The following is a 17,843-nucleotide window of genomic DNA, read 5'->3' as shown; positions in this document are numbered from 1 at the left end:
CCTTACAGGGGACAGTGTAGTTGGAGGTTGTGTGATCACTCGTGGAAAATTTCCTGTAGTTGTTGGTATTACAGCTGCACGTTTTGTAGACTGAACACAGTTGATAGGTATCCCTGCTTAAAGGAAGTCCCTCTAACTAAGGGCTCGCCTTCAGAGAATGTCATGTTTACAAGTAGAGAAGGAATTAGCAAATTTCATCAAAATATAAGAGATACTAGAGATAAAGTTAGTGAACTGCTTATAGATGTTGACTGAAATTATTGATATGTCGGAGCACCACTTAAATAATTTGACAGTTCAGAGTCTTCCTTTACCAGGATACAGATTAGCTGGATGTTTCTCAAGGAGTTCCTTGCGGGGTGGGGGAGTGGCTATGTACGTAAAAAACTGTATTCTATTTGAGTCCATAGACGTATCACGGCACTGCACTGAACAGATATTTGAATGTGTGCAAGATCAGTTGAATTTAGTGAAACTAACTTCTAATTGTTGTTGTTTATAGGTCCCCTAACTCTGACTTCAGAGCATTTCTGCTCAAGCTAGAGAGGGTTCTTGATTCACTTTGTAGGAAGTACCAGAAAGTAGTTACATGTGGTGACTTCAATATAAATTTTGTATATCATGGTGCAAGAAAAAGGATGTCGGTAGATCTCCTAAATTCATATGATCTGAAGCAGATTGTGCTTTTTCCAGCTAGGATGCAGAGAAACAGTAGCACAACCATAAACAATATTTTTATTCATTCTTCATTACAAGATGGGCATTCTGGGGTGAAAGGCCTTTCAGACGATGATGCACTAATTTTAACGCTAAAAGGCTTTTGTATTCAAACAACGTAATTAATACTCACATGTAATTACAAACTATTTAGGAAAGCTAATCCAACAGCAATAGAGAGCATTTTAAGCCTTGCCAGGGAACAAGAGTGGCAGGATGTTTATAGTGCCAATAACGTAGATGATAAATACACTCCTGGAAATGGAAAAAAGAACACATTGACACCGGTGTGTCAGACCCACCATACTTGCTCCGGACACTGCGAGAGGGCTGTACAAGCAATGATCACACGCACGGCACAGCGGACACACCAGGAACCGCGGTGTTGGCCGTCGAATGGCGCTAGCTGCGCAGCATTTGTGCACCGCCGCCGTCAGTGTCAGCCAGTTTGCCGTGGCATACGGAGCTCCATCGCAGTCTTTAACACTGGTAGCATGCCGCGACAGCGTGGACGTGAACCGTATGTGCAGTTGACGGACTTTGAGCGAGGGCGTATAGTGGGCATGCGGGAGGCCGGGTGGACGTACCGCCGAATTGCTCAACACGTGGGGCGTGAGGTCTCCACAGTACATCGATGTTGTCGCCAGTGGTCGGCGGAAGGTGCACGTGCCCGTCGACCTGGGACCGGACCGCAGCGACGCACGGATGCACGCCAAGACCGTAGGATCCTACGCAGTGCCGTAGGGGACCGCACCGCCACTTCCCAGCAAATTAGGGACACTGTTGCTCCTGGGGTATCGGCGAGGACCATTCGCAACCGTCTCCATGAAGCTGGGCTACGGTCCCGCACACCGTTAGGCCGTCTTCCGCTCACGCCCCAACATCGTGCAGCCCGCCTCCAGTGGTGTCGCGACAGGCATGAATGGAGGGACGAATGGAGACGTGTCGTCTTCAGCGATGAGAGTCGCTTCTGCCTTGGTGCCAATGATGGTCGTATGCGTGTTTGGCGCCGTGCAGGTGAGCGCCACACTCAGGACTGCATACGACCGAGGCACACAGGGCCAACATCCGGCATCATGGTGTGGGGAGCGATCTCCTACACTGGCCGTACACCACTGGTGATCGTCGAGGGGACACTGAATAGTGCACGGTACATCCAAACCGTCATCGAACCCATCGTTCTACCATTCCTAGACCGGCAAGGGAACTTGCTGTTCCAACAGGACAATGCACGTCCGCATGTATCCCGTGCCACCCAACGTGCTCTAGAAGGTGTAAGTCAACTACCCTGGCCAGCAAGATCTCCGGATCTGTCCCCCATTGAGCATGTTTGGGACTGGATGAAGCGTCGTCTCACGCGGTCTGCACGTCCAGCACGAACGCTGATCCAACTGAGGCGCCAGGTGGAAATGGCATGGCAAGCCGTTCGACAGGACTACATCCAGCATCTCTACGATCGTCTCCATGGGAGAATAGCAGCCTGCATTGCTGCGAAAGGTGGATATACACTGTACTAGTGCCGACATTGTGCATGCTCTGTTGCCTGTGTCTATGTGCCTGTGGTTCTGTCAGTGTGATCATGTGATGTATCTGACCCCAGGAATGTGTCAATAAAGTTTCCCCTTCCTGGGACAATGAATTCACGGTGTTCTTATTTCAATTTCCAGGAGTGTATAATGCTTTCCTTAATAAATTTCTCATGCTCTTTGAGAGTTGCTTTCCATCAGAACGTTCTAAACTGGGTACTAGCAGTAATAGGCCGCCCAGGTGGCTGACTTGTGGGATAAGGATATCATGTAGAACAAAGCGGGAATTATATCAAAATGTTAGAAGTAGTCACAGTCAAGCAACAGTAGCCCATTGCAAACAGTACTGTAAGGTACTTAAAAATGTTATTAGGAAGGCAAAGAGTATGTGGTACGCAAATAGAACAGCTAATTCACAGGATAAAATTAAAACCATATGCTCAGGTGTGAAGGAAGTGTCTGGTCAGCAGCACAAGCTCGACGATATAAAGTCAGTTCGAAGTAAAAATATTTCTGGTACTGATAAATCAGATATACGCACAGTATTTATTAATCATTTTCTGAGCATTGCTGGTGAATTAAATAAAAATTTAATTTTACACAGTGAATCATATAACTACCTTGGCAAATTTCTTTCCGAGATTGATGTCTGAAATACTCTTTTACGATACAGACAAGGGGGAGAGTGAGTCCATAATTAAATCACTGAAAACTGAGGACTCTCATGGTTATGATGGAGTGCCTAGCAGAATATTAAAGTACCGTGCTGCATATGTTAGCCCTGTATTTAGCGGTATTTGTAATTTTTCCTTTAGGATTGGTCAGTTTCCTGAACTATTAAAGTACTCAGTAGGGAAGCCGCTTTATAAAAAGGGAGAACGGGATAATTTAGACAATTTTAGATCTATTTCTATGCATTCATTGTTTGCTAAAGTTATTGAAAAGGCTGTGTATGTAATTTGCTATCAAATGTACAGTTCGGCTTTAGGAGTCGCTTAACAACTGAAAATGCTATATTCTCTGTTCTCTGTGAGGCACTGGATGGGTTAAACAAAAGGTTTCTAACGCTAGGCATATTTTTTGATTTAACTAAGGCGTTTGAGTGTGTTCATCACAAAATATTGCTCCAGAAGTTGGACCATTACCGAATACGGGGAGTACCTCACAATTGGTTCACCTCTTACTTTAGCAACGGACAGCAAAAGGTCATTATTCACAATGTTGAGAATGGCTGTGATGTGGGGTCTGAGTGGGGTACAGTCAAGGGGGGGGGGGGGGGGTTGCCCCAGGGATCAGTGTTGGGGCCACTCCCGTTCCGGCCGTGTGGTTCTAGGCGCTACAGTCTGTAGCCGAGAGACCGCTACAGTCGCAGGTTCGAATCTTGCCTTCGGCATGGATGTGTGTGATATCCTTAGGTTAGTTAGGTTTAATTAGTTCTAAGTTCTAGGCGACCTCAGAAGTTACTTCGCATAGTGCTCAGAGCCATTTGAACCATTTTTGAACTTTTCCTTATTTATATAGATGATATGCCCTCTACTTTACAGGTAACTCTAAAATATTTCTGTTTGCTGATAACGCTAGCTTGGTAGTAAGGGATGTTGTGCGCAAGCTCGGTTTAAAATAGATCATGACCTAAGTTCATGGCTTGTAGAAAATAAATTAACGCTAAATCACAGTAAGATTCTGTTTTTACAGTTTCTAACACACAATTCAACAAACCCTGCCGTTTTAATTTCACAGGATGGGCGATTAGTGAAACTGAACAGTTCAAATTTCTAGGTGTTCAGGTAGATAGTAGACTGTCGTGGAAAGCTCGTGTTCAAGATCTTGTTCAAAGACGTAATGCTGCCATTTTTACTGTTCGAACGGTATCTGAAGTAAGTGATCGTTCGAGTCGAAAATTAGTCTACAGCCGGCCGCGGTGGTCTAGCGGTTCTGGCGCTGCAGTCCGGAACCGCGGGACTGCTGCGGTCGCAGGTTCGAATCCTGCCTCGGGCATGGATGTGTGTGATGTCCTTAGGTTAGTTAGGTTTAAGTAGTTCTAAGTTCTAGGGGACTTATGACCTAAGATGTTGAGTCCCATAGTGCTCAGAGCCATTTGAACCATTTGAATTAGTCTACTTTGCTTACTTCCATTCGCTTATGTCGTATGGTATTATATTTTGGGGTAACTCTTCCCATTTAAAAGGATATTTTTGGCCCAGAAACAGGAGGTTCGGGCAATAAGTGGTGTAAGTTCACGAATCTCTCGTCGTCCCGTCTTCTCGAGTCTGAGTATTTTGAGATTGGCTTCTCAATATATATATATTCCTTACTGTCATTTCTTGTTAACAATATTAGTTTATTCCCAAGAATAAGCAGCTTTCACTCAGTTAGTACTCGGCAGAAATCAAACCTGCATTTGGATCTGACTTCCATAACTCTTGTGCAAAAAGGTATACAGTATACTGCTGCATCCATTTTCAATAAGCTACCACTCTAATTCAAAAATCTTAGCAGTAATCCACGTGCTTTCAAATCGAAACTGAAGTTTCCTCAGGGGTCATTCCTCCTATTCTGTCGTGGAGTTCCTTGAAAAATTAAGCAGATTCTTGTTGTATTGTTGATTGCTTTCACTTAAATTTATGGATTGACTTTTTCCGTGTTCATAAACATTTTATATTTATTTGTTATTACTTTTATGTTGTAATTTCATGTACTGACACATTCCATGAACTTGGAGATTTTCTCCTCAATTTGGTCCTAGGGAACTTGAAGTGCAAATAAATAAATTGTAACTATGTGTTATTGACGGTTAAAACGAGTTGCTACTCGGAAGACCAAATAAATAAAAAAGCCGTTACCGCTGATGTCCGTCTGTTGCAGAACTCTGGGGCATATTCTTAACTTAAAAAAATATTACAGTCGTGTAGGTATACAATTTTTTCTCGAAAAAGCAGCACATATTCAGAAAACGTGAAGCTGGAGATTTGCAAGTGCTCCAGTCTTCAAACTTATTTCAAATCGAAACACTATTATCTCCGTATAGGGGTTTCTTATCAAAATTTTATCTATTAATTCCCCTCTATGATCCCAAGAGTCCTGTAACAAGAACTGTGAAGCACCTTGTATACACATGGTGTAAGTGCAGATATTTTTAATGGTGACCGAAGACAGCGTACTGAACAACGATACATCAGTATTTACTTCATTTGCAGACTAATAATTACTGTTATTAGAAGTAGTGTGATTTCAGGTTGGTTAGTATCTCCAAGCACATGTGGCAAGAGCAAGCCATTAATGCTTATATTCCCTGGGGCAGCAGGATAGGTGTAGAAGTGTGGCACCTGGCCGCAAGCTGGTTGCTCCATAGTGACAGGTGCAGCCCACTTAGCGGTGCAGTTACGACTGTGCAGAAAACATCAGGTTGCAAAGTTTGTTACCTGCTTGTTGGAAGACTATTAGAGACAGAGAAAAAACAACCAACACGGTTTTGTATGTACATATTAAGTTAGCACATATAAAAATATCTCCACTTAAACCCGTTACACCTTGTATAGCTTTATTTGTTTTTTCCATCTGTGAGGGCTACTCGAAAAGTAAGGTCCGATCCTACACGAAATGAAACCACTGCGAAAACCAAAAACGTTTTGTTTACGAAGGTTAGCCACAACTTCCAGCTAGTTCTTTACGCAGTTGCCGCTCCAAACCAGACATTTGTCGTAGCGCTGTACCAACTTCCCAGTACCCTCGTCATAAAAGCAGCAGTCTGTGCTTTCCCCCAATTCTCTACGTCGGTCTACATCTCGTTGTCTGTGCCAAAATGTTGTCTTCATATCCAGCGATTCATGTGCGAAGACATGAAACTCAGAGGGAGCCAATTATGGGCTGTATTTTGGGTGATGAAACACTTCCCATCGAAAACGCTTCAAAATCATCTTCGTCTCCCGTGCACACTGCTGCCGAGAATTGTCCTGAAGAAGAAAAACGCACGATAATTATGTTATGTGGAGCTGCAAGACAGAAGCCGAACTCTCTCACCAGGCCCTTAAACTTGGCAGGAGGCACTATTTTCTAGGCATATTTACGTGCTCACTGTGGGCTCAGAACTGAAACGAGAGACGCGACGCGACCTATGGGGATACTAGAGACACTGCCCAACACATCTGTGCAAAGCTTCATAGGATTTTCACTGTGGTTTCCATTTCGCGCCCGATCGGATCTTACTTTTCGAAGAGCCGTCGTAATTTCGCATTTTATGAAATAACTCAGAAAATGATGAAGATATTCTACACTGGCCTCAGTGATTTTTGTGTATTCAACTATATACGCTTTTAAAATTTCAAGTTTCAAACTTCCGTTTTTAGCTAAATTCAAAATATTGAATAACGCTGTTTTCTCGCAAATGACTGAATGAATTGCCGCCAACTCAGAAACATATGAACCTACGTTTTGATATAGGTTAATTACAATGATTTTCGTGACGTTGTTATACAATTGCTAACCACCAATAATCACATTCGTCTCCAGTAAGTTTTTTAATGACATCGCTGTTGAGCGCCCAATACAAGTGACAACCACCACCACCACCACCACCACGAACACCACCTCAAGCACTAGACTTCAGCACGTGCTGGGTCCTACGGGAAGGAGGCGAAATTCTCAATCTCTCAGAGCTCAAGGGTACTTTGCATCTGAGTAGAGACGCCGGCCGAAGTGGCCGTGCGGTTAAAGGCGCTGCAGTCTGGAACCGCAAGACCGCTACGGTCGCAGGTTCGAATCCTGCCTCGGGCATGGATGTTTGTGATGTCCTTAGGTTAGTTAAATTTAACTAGTTCTAAGTTCTAGGGGACTAATGACCTCAGCAGTTGAGTCCCATAGTGCTCAGAGCCATCTGAGTAGAGAGTGAAAAGCCATACTTGCTTTCTCAGACGGTTTTTGTGCAAGTGGTGTATAACTTCTCGCTCCCTGTATTTTGTCACTGTTACCTACAGAATTTCAAAGAGTGACTATTCTAGTTAATATATTCAGACATTTTCTGTCAAACTACAAATGCTATAAACGTAGTTTTTCCATTCTTAAGTCTATCTTCTAAGATAAATACACTGATCAGGCAGATCATTATGAGCACCGACATACTATCGATATAAACCCATCCGGACGAAAGCAGCGTCACCTGGCGAGGAACTACTGCTAGTCAAATAGGCGCACGGTGTACGTATTATCTGTGAGTGTGCTGTCCTTTTGTAGAATGGGGAAGGCGCGTGACCTATCTCAGTTTGACCAACGGCAGACTGCTCGGCACGAGCATTTCGGAAACTGCAGGACTCGTCGGCTCTTCGTGGAGTGCTGTGGTGAGAGTCTTCAACACGTGGCGAAACCAAGGTGAAACCACGTCCACACGTCGTAGGCTGGGCAGATAGGTAAATCAGGAAAGGTGGCGGACTGTGGCGAAGCTACAACTACATCTACATCTACATGGATACTCTGCAAATCACATTTAAGTACCTGGCAGAGGGTTCAACGAACCACCTTCACAATTCTCTATTATTCCAATCTCCTATACCGCGCGGAAAGAATGAACACCTATATCTTTCCGTACGAGCTCTGATTTCCCTTATTTTATCGTGGTGATCGTTCCGCCCTATTTAGGTCGGTGTCAACAAAATATTTTCGCATTCGAAGGAGAAAAACGCCTTTCTTTTAATGATTTCCAGCCCAAATCCTGTATCATTTCTGTGACACTCTCACCCATATTTCACAATAATACAAAACGTGCTGCCTTTCTTTGAACTTTTTCGATGTACTCCGTCAGTCCTACCTGGTAAGGATCCCACACCGTGCAGTAGTATTCTAAAAGAGGACGGACAAGCGTAGTGTAGGCAGTCTCCTTAGTAGGTCTGTTACATTTTCTAAGTGTCCAGCCAATAAAACGCAGCCTTTGGTTAGCCTTCCCCACAACATTTTCTATGTGTCCTTTCCAATTTAAGTCGTTCGTAATTGTAATACCTAAGTATTTAGTTGAATTTTACGGCTTTTAGATTAGACTGATTTATCGTGTAACCGAAGTTTAACGAGTTGCTTTTAGCACTCATGTGGATGATCTCACACTTTTCGTTATTTAGGGTCAACTGCCACTTTTCGCACCATTCAGATATTTTTTTGCAGTTTTGCAGTTGTTTTCATCGTCTGATGACGTTATTAGTCGATAAACGACAGCGTCATCTGCAAACAACCGAAGACGGCTGCTCAGATTGTCTCCCAAATCGTTTATGTAGATAACGAACAGCAAAGAGCCTATAACACTACCTTGGGGAACGCCTGAAATCACTTCTGTTTTACTCGATGATTTTCCGTCAATTACTACGAACTGTGACCTCTCTGACAGGAAATCGCAAATCCAGTCACATAACTGAGACGATATTCCATAAACACGCAATTTTACTGCGAGCCGCTTCTGTGGTACAGTGTCAAAAGCCTTCCGGAAATCCAGGAGTACGGAATCGATCTGAAATCCCTTGTCAATAGCACTCAGCACTTCATGTGAATAAAGAGCTAGTTGTGTTCCACAGGAACGATGTTTTCTAAACCCATGTTGACTGTGTGTCAATAGACCGTTTCCTTCGACTTTAATGCTGGGCAGAGTACAAGTGTGTTTAAGCACAGAGCGCACCGAACACTCCCAATGATGGGCCACCGCAGGCAACGACTCATGCATTTGCCAATGTCAACACCACGACTTCGGCAACTACGACTGAAATGGGAACGTGACCATCGGCACTGAACGTTGGCGCGGTGGCACGACGTTGCATGGTCTGCTGAATCCGGATACCTTCTTCGTTATGTCGATGGGAGGGCGCGAATCCGTCATCTTCCAGGGGAACAGTTCCTTGAAACCAGTACTGTGGGACGGAGACGTGCTGGTGGCGGCTCTATTATGCTCTGAGAAACATTCACGTGGTCATCCATGGGTCCAATGTAGCTCGTGCAACGCACCGTGGTGTTCCCGACGGCAGTGGCATTTTTCAGCAAGATAATGCAACATGTCACGAGGCCTTAATTGTAATAGAGTGGTTCGAGGAACAATTGATGTGCTCTCCCCCCAAACTCGCTAGATCTGAACTCCATTAAACACACCTGGGATGTGATTGAACGTGACGTCAGAGCTCATCGCCCCCTGACAGAAATTTGTTGGGATTAGGTGACTTTTGTGTGCAAATGTGGTGCCATCTCCGTCCAGCGACCTACCAAGGCCTCATTGTTACCACATTTCGACGCGCCGCCCCTGTTATGCGTGCCAGAGGTGGACATACCGGCTATTAGGTACGTGGTCTTAACGTTCTGACTGATCGATGTGGTAGCGTCAGTACTGCCTCAAGTGAGCGTAACTGAGGTCAGCTTCTACCTTATTTCCATTATACTGTAAATAACTCGTTTTAGTATGTTGCAAACTTCAGTTATTAAAGTGATGGGTTGATAACATCCGCACCTGACGGCACCTGCCTTCTTATCCACATCAAGACTGACAAGGCATGACAAAGTTTTCATTAAAAAGCGTGGATTCCAAAAACGAGATCCTTAAATTAATATAGTGTAGATCTCGTTACGCTTAAAGAACGAAATTGCAGAGAAGTGAAAGCCACAGAATTAATAACAATCGAGACAAATACCATTCCACATCTCCGGATGTATCTCAATACAAACTCCGCAAGCCACTATACGGTGCATGGCGGAGGGTACCACTGCTAGTCATTCCCTTTCCTGTTTCACTCGCAAATGGAGCGAAGGAAAAATGATGGTTCACATGAGTCCATACTAGCCCTAATTTCTCTTACCTTGTCTGCTTGGTACTAACGTCAAATGTAAATTGGTGGCAGTAGAATCGCCCAGCAATGAGTTGCAAATGCTAGTCGTACAAACTTTATCAATAATGTTTCGCGAAAAGAACGTCGTCTTCCCTCCATGGACTCCCATTTTGACTTCACGGAGCATATTAGTGTATTGACTGAACTTAGCGGGAAGAAATCTAGCAGCATTCATTCGAATTCATTGATGTCTTCCTTAACAGTCGTAGCACTGAAGAATGAGCCGCACAAGTGTCGTATACACGGTCTCCCTTTTAGATGAGATGCATTTGATACACTTTACTAGAATTCTCGCAATAAATCGAAGTCTACCATTCGCCTTTCCTACTACCGACCTTCCTTGCTCGTTCCAGTTCAGATTACGTTGCGACGTTACACCTAGATATTTCATCGACGTGACTGTGTCAGGCAGTACGCTACTATTACTGTATTCGAACATCAGAGGATTGTTTCTTCCTTCTCATCTGCATCCATTTACATGTTTGTACATTTAGAGTAAGCTGCCATTCATCACAATATATAACAATTCTAAGTCGTCCCGTGTGCTCTGAGAATTTCTCAAACGTCATCTTCTCTCCGTACGCTACAGTGTCATTAGCAGACAATCGCAAACTGTTGCTCATCCTCTCCGTTAGGTCGTTTATGCACATAGAGGTCAAGAGCAGCCCTATCACACTTCCCTGCGGCACTCCGACGGTACACTTATCTCTGATGAACACTCGCCGTCTAGGACAAACTCATTGAGTTGCATTACTTACGAAGTCTTCGATCCACTCACATATCTGCAACCCTATTGTGTGCGCTCGGACCATTGTTAACAGTCTGCCGTGGCGTACAGCGACGAACTTCTTTCCAGAAATCTAAGAATTTAGAATCTGCCTGTTGCCATTCACCCAAGTTTCGTAATATATCGTCCGAGAAAAGTACAAGCTGAGTTTCGCACGAGCGATATTTTATAAGCCCGTGCTCATTTTTGTAGCCAGAAATTTTCCTGTCTCAAGGAAATGTATTATTTTCGAACTTAGAATATGCTCAAGAATACTACAGCAATCGACGTTAAGGATATTGATCTGAAAATTTTCGTTCTGTTGTTTTCCCTGCGCATCACAGTATTTCTAGTCGCTTAGGGCTAAGCGCTGAGTGGGAGATTTGCTATAACTGCAAGACAAGTAAGGGTCCGATGCCGAAGAGTATTCTCTTTAAAACCGAATTGTGTTTCCATCAGGCCTTGGCGACTTATTTATTTTGAACACTTTTAGTTTATTCTCAACACCATGGACGCCCTTTTCTATGTTTATAGGGAATCCTGTGCTACGGCAAAACGGAGGCCTTTATGTACGATCATCTTGGTGAATGATTTTTTTAAACGCGTAATTTCAAACTTCACCTTTCATTTTGCTGTCTTCCATTGGCTCACCAGACTGGTCGAAGAGATAAGAAGAGAAGTGTTCGACCCGCTTAGCGATTTTACGTAGGACCAGAATTTAGGTTCTCAGCAAGGTATTTCGCTAACGTATGATGGTGGAAGTTGCATGCGTCGCGCATCGATCATTTTATAGACGCTCGAATTTCTGCTAACTTTTGCCCGTCGACTTTTCCGCAACAATCTACGTTTGTTCGCCATTTATTACAACAACAGAATATGTGATCTCAGTTGGGTTCCATTACCGGTAAATGAAAGAGAAGGTTTGCACCACCCTCATGATTGGCGCTTTTACTTGATCACAAACCTCTTTCTCAATATCATTTGACCACAATAACTCTATACGAACTGCCACCCATGTAATACAGGTGAAAGTAATCCTGAGTTCTCAGTAAAGTTCAGTAAGGCATGTTCGTCTCCAGGGGCCAGCGGGACAATATGGGCTGTGTGCAATAGTTTCTCACTAGTTTGTCAACATGCCTCGAAGGGTCAAGCTTAAACTATGCACGCATTACCACTGTACAGCAAAAAAATGTTGCCAGCACGAGAAGTCGAATTCACCATGCAGATGTGATTCGAACATTCAGTTATTGTGGGACTCAAAACATTGAATATCTTCTTCGTAGTAGCCATACCGTCAGAAACACCAGCTGATCAACGCTATCTACTGATGTGGCCATGAGGTACCCCGAGGAGGACCTAACATGATTGCGCACCACCGTTTTTGAGGAAAATGAGGTACTATCTCAACCCAGACAGATTGCAACCTTTACCTCCCAGTCTATTAGGCCTGGTGCCCATTGCGACAACAGAACAACAATGCAGCAACCACCCCCCCTCCCAAATAAGGTGGGCAAGATAGCCCTAGAAATAGGACTTGGGTCAGTGTCGTCGGGTTCTCTTCATTGACCAGTGCAGGATTTGTCTGACACCTGATGATCATCGTAGAAGAGCAGAAAGGCGGCCAGACACCGTTGTACGTGTCAAGCAAGCGGTCCCACGGTTTTAACAGGAGATGGTTGAGTCACGTTTTGTGGCAGCATCATGTACAGGTGATACCTCTTGTCGCTATCGAGGACACCGTGTGGGCTGTGTAGATCGGAACAGGATTCTCCAGTCTGTTATCTAGTCCTGAAATCAATATTATCGCGAAGAGTCTTTCAAGAAGAGAATGCACCAACACACCACCCGCAGTTCGTGGTCCAGTGGTTAGCGTTGCTGCCTCTGGATCCAGGGCTCCCGAGTTCGATTCCTATCCGACTCGCGGATTTTCTTCGCCCAGGAGCTGGGTGTTTGTGTTGTCCTCTTCATTTCAACCCATCATCATCGACGCATAAAGCGCCGAAATATCATCAAACAGATAAACTTGCACTAGGCGGCGGAACTACCCCGTACTGGGTCTCCCAGTTAGTAATGCCAAACGATCATTTCATTTCATTTAACAGCATTCCGTGACCACGTCATTGACATCTTCCTCCAAGTAGCAGAAATTAATTGAATGGAATGACCTGAGGTATCTGCTGCCATAACCCCAACTGAGCTAGCTTAGAACCGCTTCAAAATCGCCTTGTATTCTCGTAGCAACCCTCCTCAGATACTGATCTCGGGAGGTTCAGTTTCGAAGACACCAGCAACGCCGGACCACTGCGTAAACAACATGCAAAGGAGGATGCAAGCATGTCACAAAGCACGGGGTGGAGCAAGACGGTATAGAATGTTACGCAGTAGCATGTTTTCATTTCACAGATGTGCAACGATGAACGCTTTTTAAAGTGTTCTTTTGTTTCAAAAAATTTATTCTATGAAACCCACGCATATTCGCTGGTATAAAAGTAGTACAAAAATTTTTGGAGCCGTTTTTATAGACGGGATGCCCCGAATCTTTATGGTGAAAACTAAACGAACTGAGCACCTTGCGATCAGAGAGAAATACCCGGAAATAAATATTTAGCTGCTGGTGAGCCTTCTGAGTTGTATGATCGTTGTCCATAAACCCTTTTACTTTCGTGCAGAGCTGCGTTGGACATCTTCAGAGGTGGACGTCTTCAGAGATGGTTATGAGTAGTGATTTTACTGATATAACAACAACTTAGGCTCAAAGTAGCTGTTCGTAGCGACGACCGCCAGTTTTAATGTGTACATTGCACGACAGAATGCATCGACAGAACAGAATTTTAGGTCTGTCGCCATTGCTTGCTTACGTTGTTTATGGCGCTAACGTAGTTGTTTCTCCATCACTGCACACTGTATTCGTCGGAGTATGGATTTCATGGTCAAATTTATTGTGCTTTTTGACGAATATCCTGCGACGGGATCCAACAGTACCATTTCAAATTCTAACGTCTGAACAATTCTTTGTCTAGAATCTTGGGTAGCTCTCTCTGTGGTCTGTATTCAGCAGTTTTCTATCCACGGCGATAAATTTCTTCCAATTTTGTATTGGGCATTTTGCTAAATTTTTCTCTGGACATTCCTTCTGCTTTCCGGTCACGAAATCCTGCTCCACCACAATTAAAATGCATCAGCCATGAGCTGCAAACGGTGGAAAACTCCGCTCTGAACACATCACAGGCGATTGTTAGTTGTTTTTTTTCTTTCGACGCCGATGTCGATGTGGCAGGCAGTTGTTTTTCACGAAACTTACGGAGTTTACAGGCATACGCTTCACACGTCTTACTTCAAACATTCATTTCAGCGCAAAGTAATAGCTTAGTGACCTCCGCAGTCTGTGTGGGTTTGAACCTGTGAGGATATGGAAGACTCTGTATCGAGCAGATGCTTACCGGCAAAGATAATAAGGGCTTCTGCCAGCATCGAGATACTTTAAAGGTGCCCAAAGCCACTTTTAGTCAACGGAAATATTTGAAACCCGTCACAACAGCCAACGGGCCATCGTTACGCAACATATGTTTAAAAACATGGCTTCTTGCCGAAAAGAACTGCCCCGTTATAGATCGGCGCATTACGCAACACTTCATGTGGTACTTAATGACTCGGCTGCCGCATACATAGTGGACGTATTGCCAAGAAGTGATACCTCTCACATTTTTCGCTTTAAAGAATGCCTCAGTAATACGGAACGAGTTTTATTAGACGCAACCAATGAGGTTTAAATTCAGGACGCATCCGGTTCTGAGCATCAATTCTGACCTCTCGAAGCTTCCGTAAATCTCATTTCCTTTTTGTGTATTAAAAATGGCTGCACAAGTTTTTGGGTACACTGTCAACTGCTCAAACATGAGAGTTAACTCATAAAAATTATTTTTGCAGTGAGAATGAACGCTGAGTTATATCTACACTTACCTTTCAGTGTGGCCGCAACCATCCGAATTTAACGTATGAAGCACTGAATTGGTCAACGGGACGGATGTTGCATATGGAACGAGCACAAGTTCTAACCGTCTACTATTTTCACTATTCTTTCAATGTGTGATCACATCGCGACAGTAGAGGTTCGACAATACGAGTGATTGTTCAGTTTTACGTTTCAGATTCTGTGGTAACAAACTGCGTCTGGAAAGTTCAGTGAATGGTCTCGGAAAATAAAGGGAACAAGAATTACAGAGAAAATACCTTTACTGGCCTCCAAAATGATTATCATTAGCTACAACAGACATCGGATGTAACACTGTTGGAAACAGTCAGCAAACGCTTCTTGTGGAATCGCTCGAAGGACCGTGTTGACGAACAACGTCTGCAAAGGGTACACCTTACAGAGCAACTTTACAGCGGGCAAACAAAATAAACTCTGCCGGCTCCAAATTTGAGGAATAAGGTGGATTATGAAGAACAGTCACATTGCGTTGAGCGACAAAGTTGAGCATGCAGACGTTGCGCATATCAAATAACGTGACCACAGTGCTTCGAGCGATTCCACAAGAAGCGTTTGCTCACACTTTCTAACATCTTTACAACCGATTACAGCAGTTTGCTGTTGCTAATGGTGATTACTTTGAAGGCCAGTAAAAATAAAGCACTCCGTCTTCAAACCACAAGTGGCCCACCGGGACCATCCGACCGACGTGTCATCCTCAGATGAGGATCCGGATGCGAGTGGCACGTTGTCAGCACATCGCTCTCCCTGTCGTTATGATGGTTTTCTTTGAGCGGAGCCGCTACTGCTCGGTCGAGTAGCTCCTCAATTGGCATCACGAGGCAGAGTGCACCCCGAAGGCCAGTAAAGATACGAGTATTTTGTTTGTAACTCTTGTTTCCTTTCTTTTCTGAGACCATTCACCGAGCTTTTCAGACGTACCTCACATGTTGCGTAAGTTCTGGAGGGCATAGAGACTAGGCGAAGTCATCCCTAAAGTGGCGACAGCGTTTTCTGCCCAGTTGAGGTGCTCATCCTAAGTTACAGTCAAGTCCCTTACCTTTTCTGTTAGGATATTAGGATACCGTCGAGAAGAATAGGTGGCAGTTATTTACAGTAATTTAGTAGTGAAGGAATACAGGTATCTCTTCGCATTTATTTTAATTGCCACGTTTTGCACTCACATCGACATTCATCTATTTTCTGAACAGTACCATGACCAGAGATTACACTTCCTGTCACCATTACGATCCGGAATCCAAAAGCCAGTCCATGGGGTGGCGACATGCTAATTCTCCAACAAAGAACAAATTCCAAGATACAGCTATCTGCAGGTACAGTTAAAAGTATAGACCCCTGGGATAGGCAGGATATGGTTCTTCTGCATATCTTGGACCCTATACCAGCTGTTAGTTCAGAATGCGGCACATTGGAAAGCCCAAATTTTCAGGCTAAGGCCAGAGAAGAAGAGAAACTTCCACTTGTAACATGACAACGCCACGGTCGTAACAGTTTTCCACCCACAGGACGCACTGCCAAATTTATCATGACTAACCTACGACATCCACCATACAGACCTGATTTAGCGCCATCAGACTTCCACATCTTTGGGCCTATGAAGGCTCACTAGATGGCCTACATTTTCGAGACACTGACGGTTTTGTCAAAGCTCTAGTGCAGTATAAGAATTTTTCACGTCAACATAGCCTAATTACTACAACTATTCAAATTACCGATTTCAGCCTAATATAGCCATCTTCAAATGTGATGATTAATCCGCAGTTTCAAGATGATATATAAACTCTAGCTATGATACATATTTACTGACATATTTTATACTATTTCATGATGTTCGTTGTATAACTAGAATTCATACAAGAAGCTTAAACTGTGGATTAATTATGCCATCCGAAGACGGCAATATTATGCTGAAACCGCTAATGTGAATATTTGTTCTAATTAGACTATCCTGGCAAAATAAATTATTGTTATACGAACAGTCATAAGGCTGCATGCTTCCATTTGAAAATACGGCAACCAGTAACACAGTGGCTGGCCTTGTTCAGGTTTCAACGGGCGCGGCATGCAGGTTCATGTTCGTCGTTGGGAAAATTTCGTAACGAATGACGGTGACTACGTGGAAAAATGATAGCGTATAGCTAAACTCTCACTCTGTTTTTCTGTGTAATTGTGCTTTGTTAGTCTGTTGTACTTTCCATAAAAATAAATGGGAGGCATTAGTTTTAGAATTATCCTCTTCAGTCATAATATGTAGGGTTTTCATCTTCTGCTTTGCTGAAGAGATACTGGCATACTATTGTTGCGAAGAATAACTGTTTACTCTCTTTATCCTGAAATTAATTCCAACAGTCATATTTTATTCTGTTTATTTATTATGAGTGATTTCGAAGCTTTGATGTCTTCTTTATCAGGCACATGCCGTGACAATAGCGATTAAGCAGATAAACAAATATTAAAAATTTGTATATGGCTGGAGCAGCAATCGTAGAATGAAACCTTCTTGTAGAAATAGTAAACAGCCAATCAGTTGCGTTTACAAAAACGTCTTCTTAAAACAAAACTCATTCAGACTTACTGGATTACATGTTGTGGCACAGGCTTCATTCAAATATAAAACGTCACCTTTATTTGACCGATGCCTTTCGGCTATATATTAACGTACCTCTGCCTCAACATGTAATCCAGTGCGTCTGAATAAGTTTTGTTTTTGCATTCGTAACGAGGTACTATTAACTTGCTTGGATTGTCTTTGTTTCCTCCTGAAGAAGGTGTTATTATAAACATTGAAAATATGGTAAAAGGGTTCTAATAAATCTTCCAATTTGCTACTGATTGTCTGTTTACTAATTCTACAAGGAGATAAACATATTCCTCGTGAGTGGGGAGAAATTTGATTATAACGACATATGCCTGATTATGACGAAATCAGAGCTTCTAAATCGGCCGGCCGCTGTGGCCTAGCGGTTCTAGGCGCTTCATCCTGGATCCGCGCTGCAGCG

At 43.5% G+C, this 17,843-nt stretch overlaps 1 protein-coding gene across 1 annotated transcript in view; it reads left to right on the top strand.

The window, feature by feature from the left end:
- LOC126095594 (arrestin domain-containing protein 17-like) overlaps window positions 1-17,843 on the top strand; it is a 197,935-nt gene that overhangs the window by 26,399 nt on the left and 153,693 nt on the right. The gene's annotated exons all lie outside the window — the stretch shown is intronic.

This window comes from Schistocerca cancellata, chromosome 8, assembly GCF_023864275.1.
Source record: "Schistocerca cancellata isolate TAMUIC-IGC-003103 chromosome 8, iqSchCanc2.1, whole genome shotgun sequence".
NCBI lineage: Eukaryota > Metazoa > Arthropoda > Insecta > Orthoptera > Acrididae > Schistocerca > Schistocerca cancellata.
Note: the sequence above shows the minus strand (reverse complement) of the source record. Positions and strands in the feature narration are given on the sequence as shown.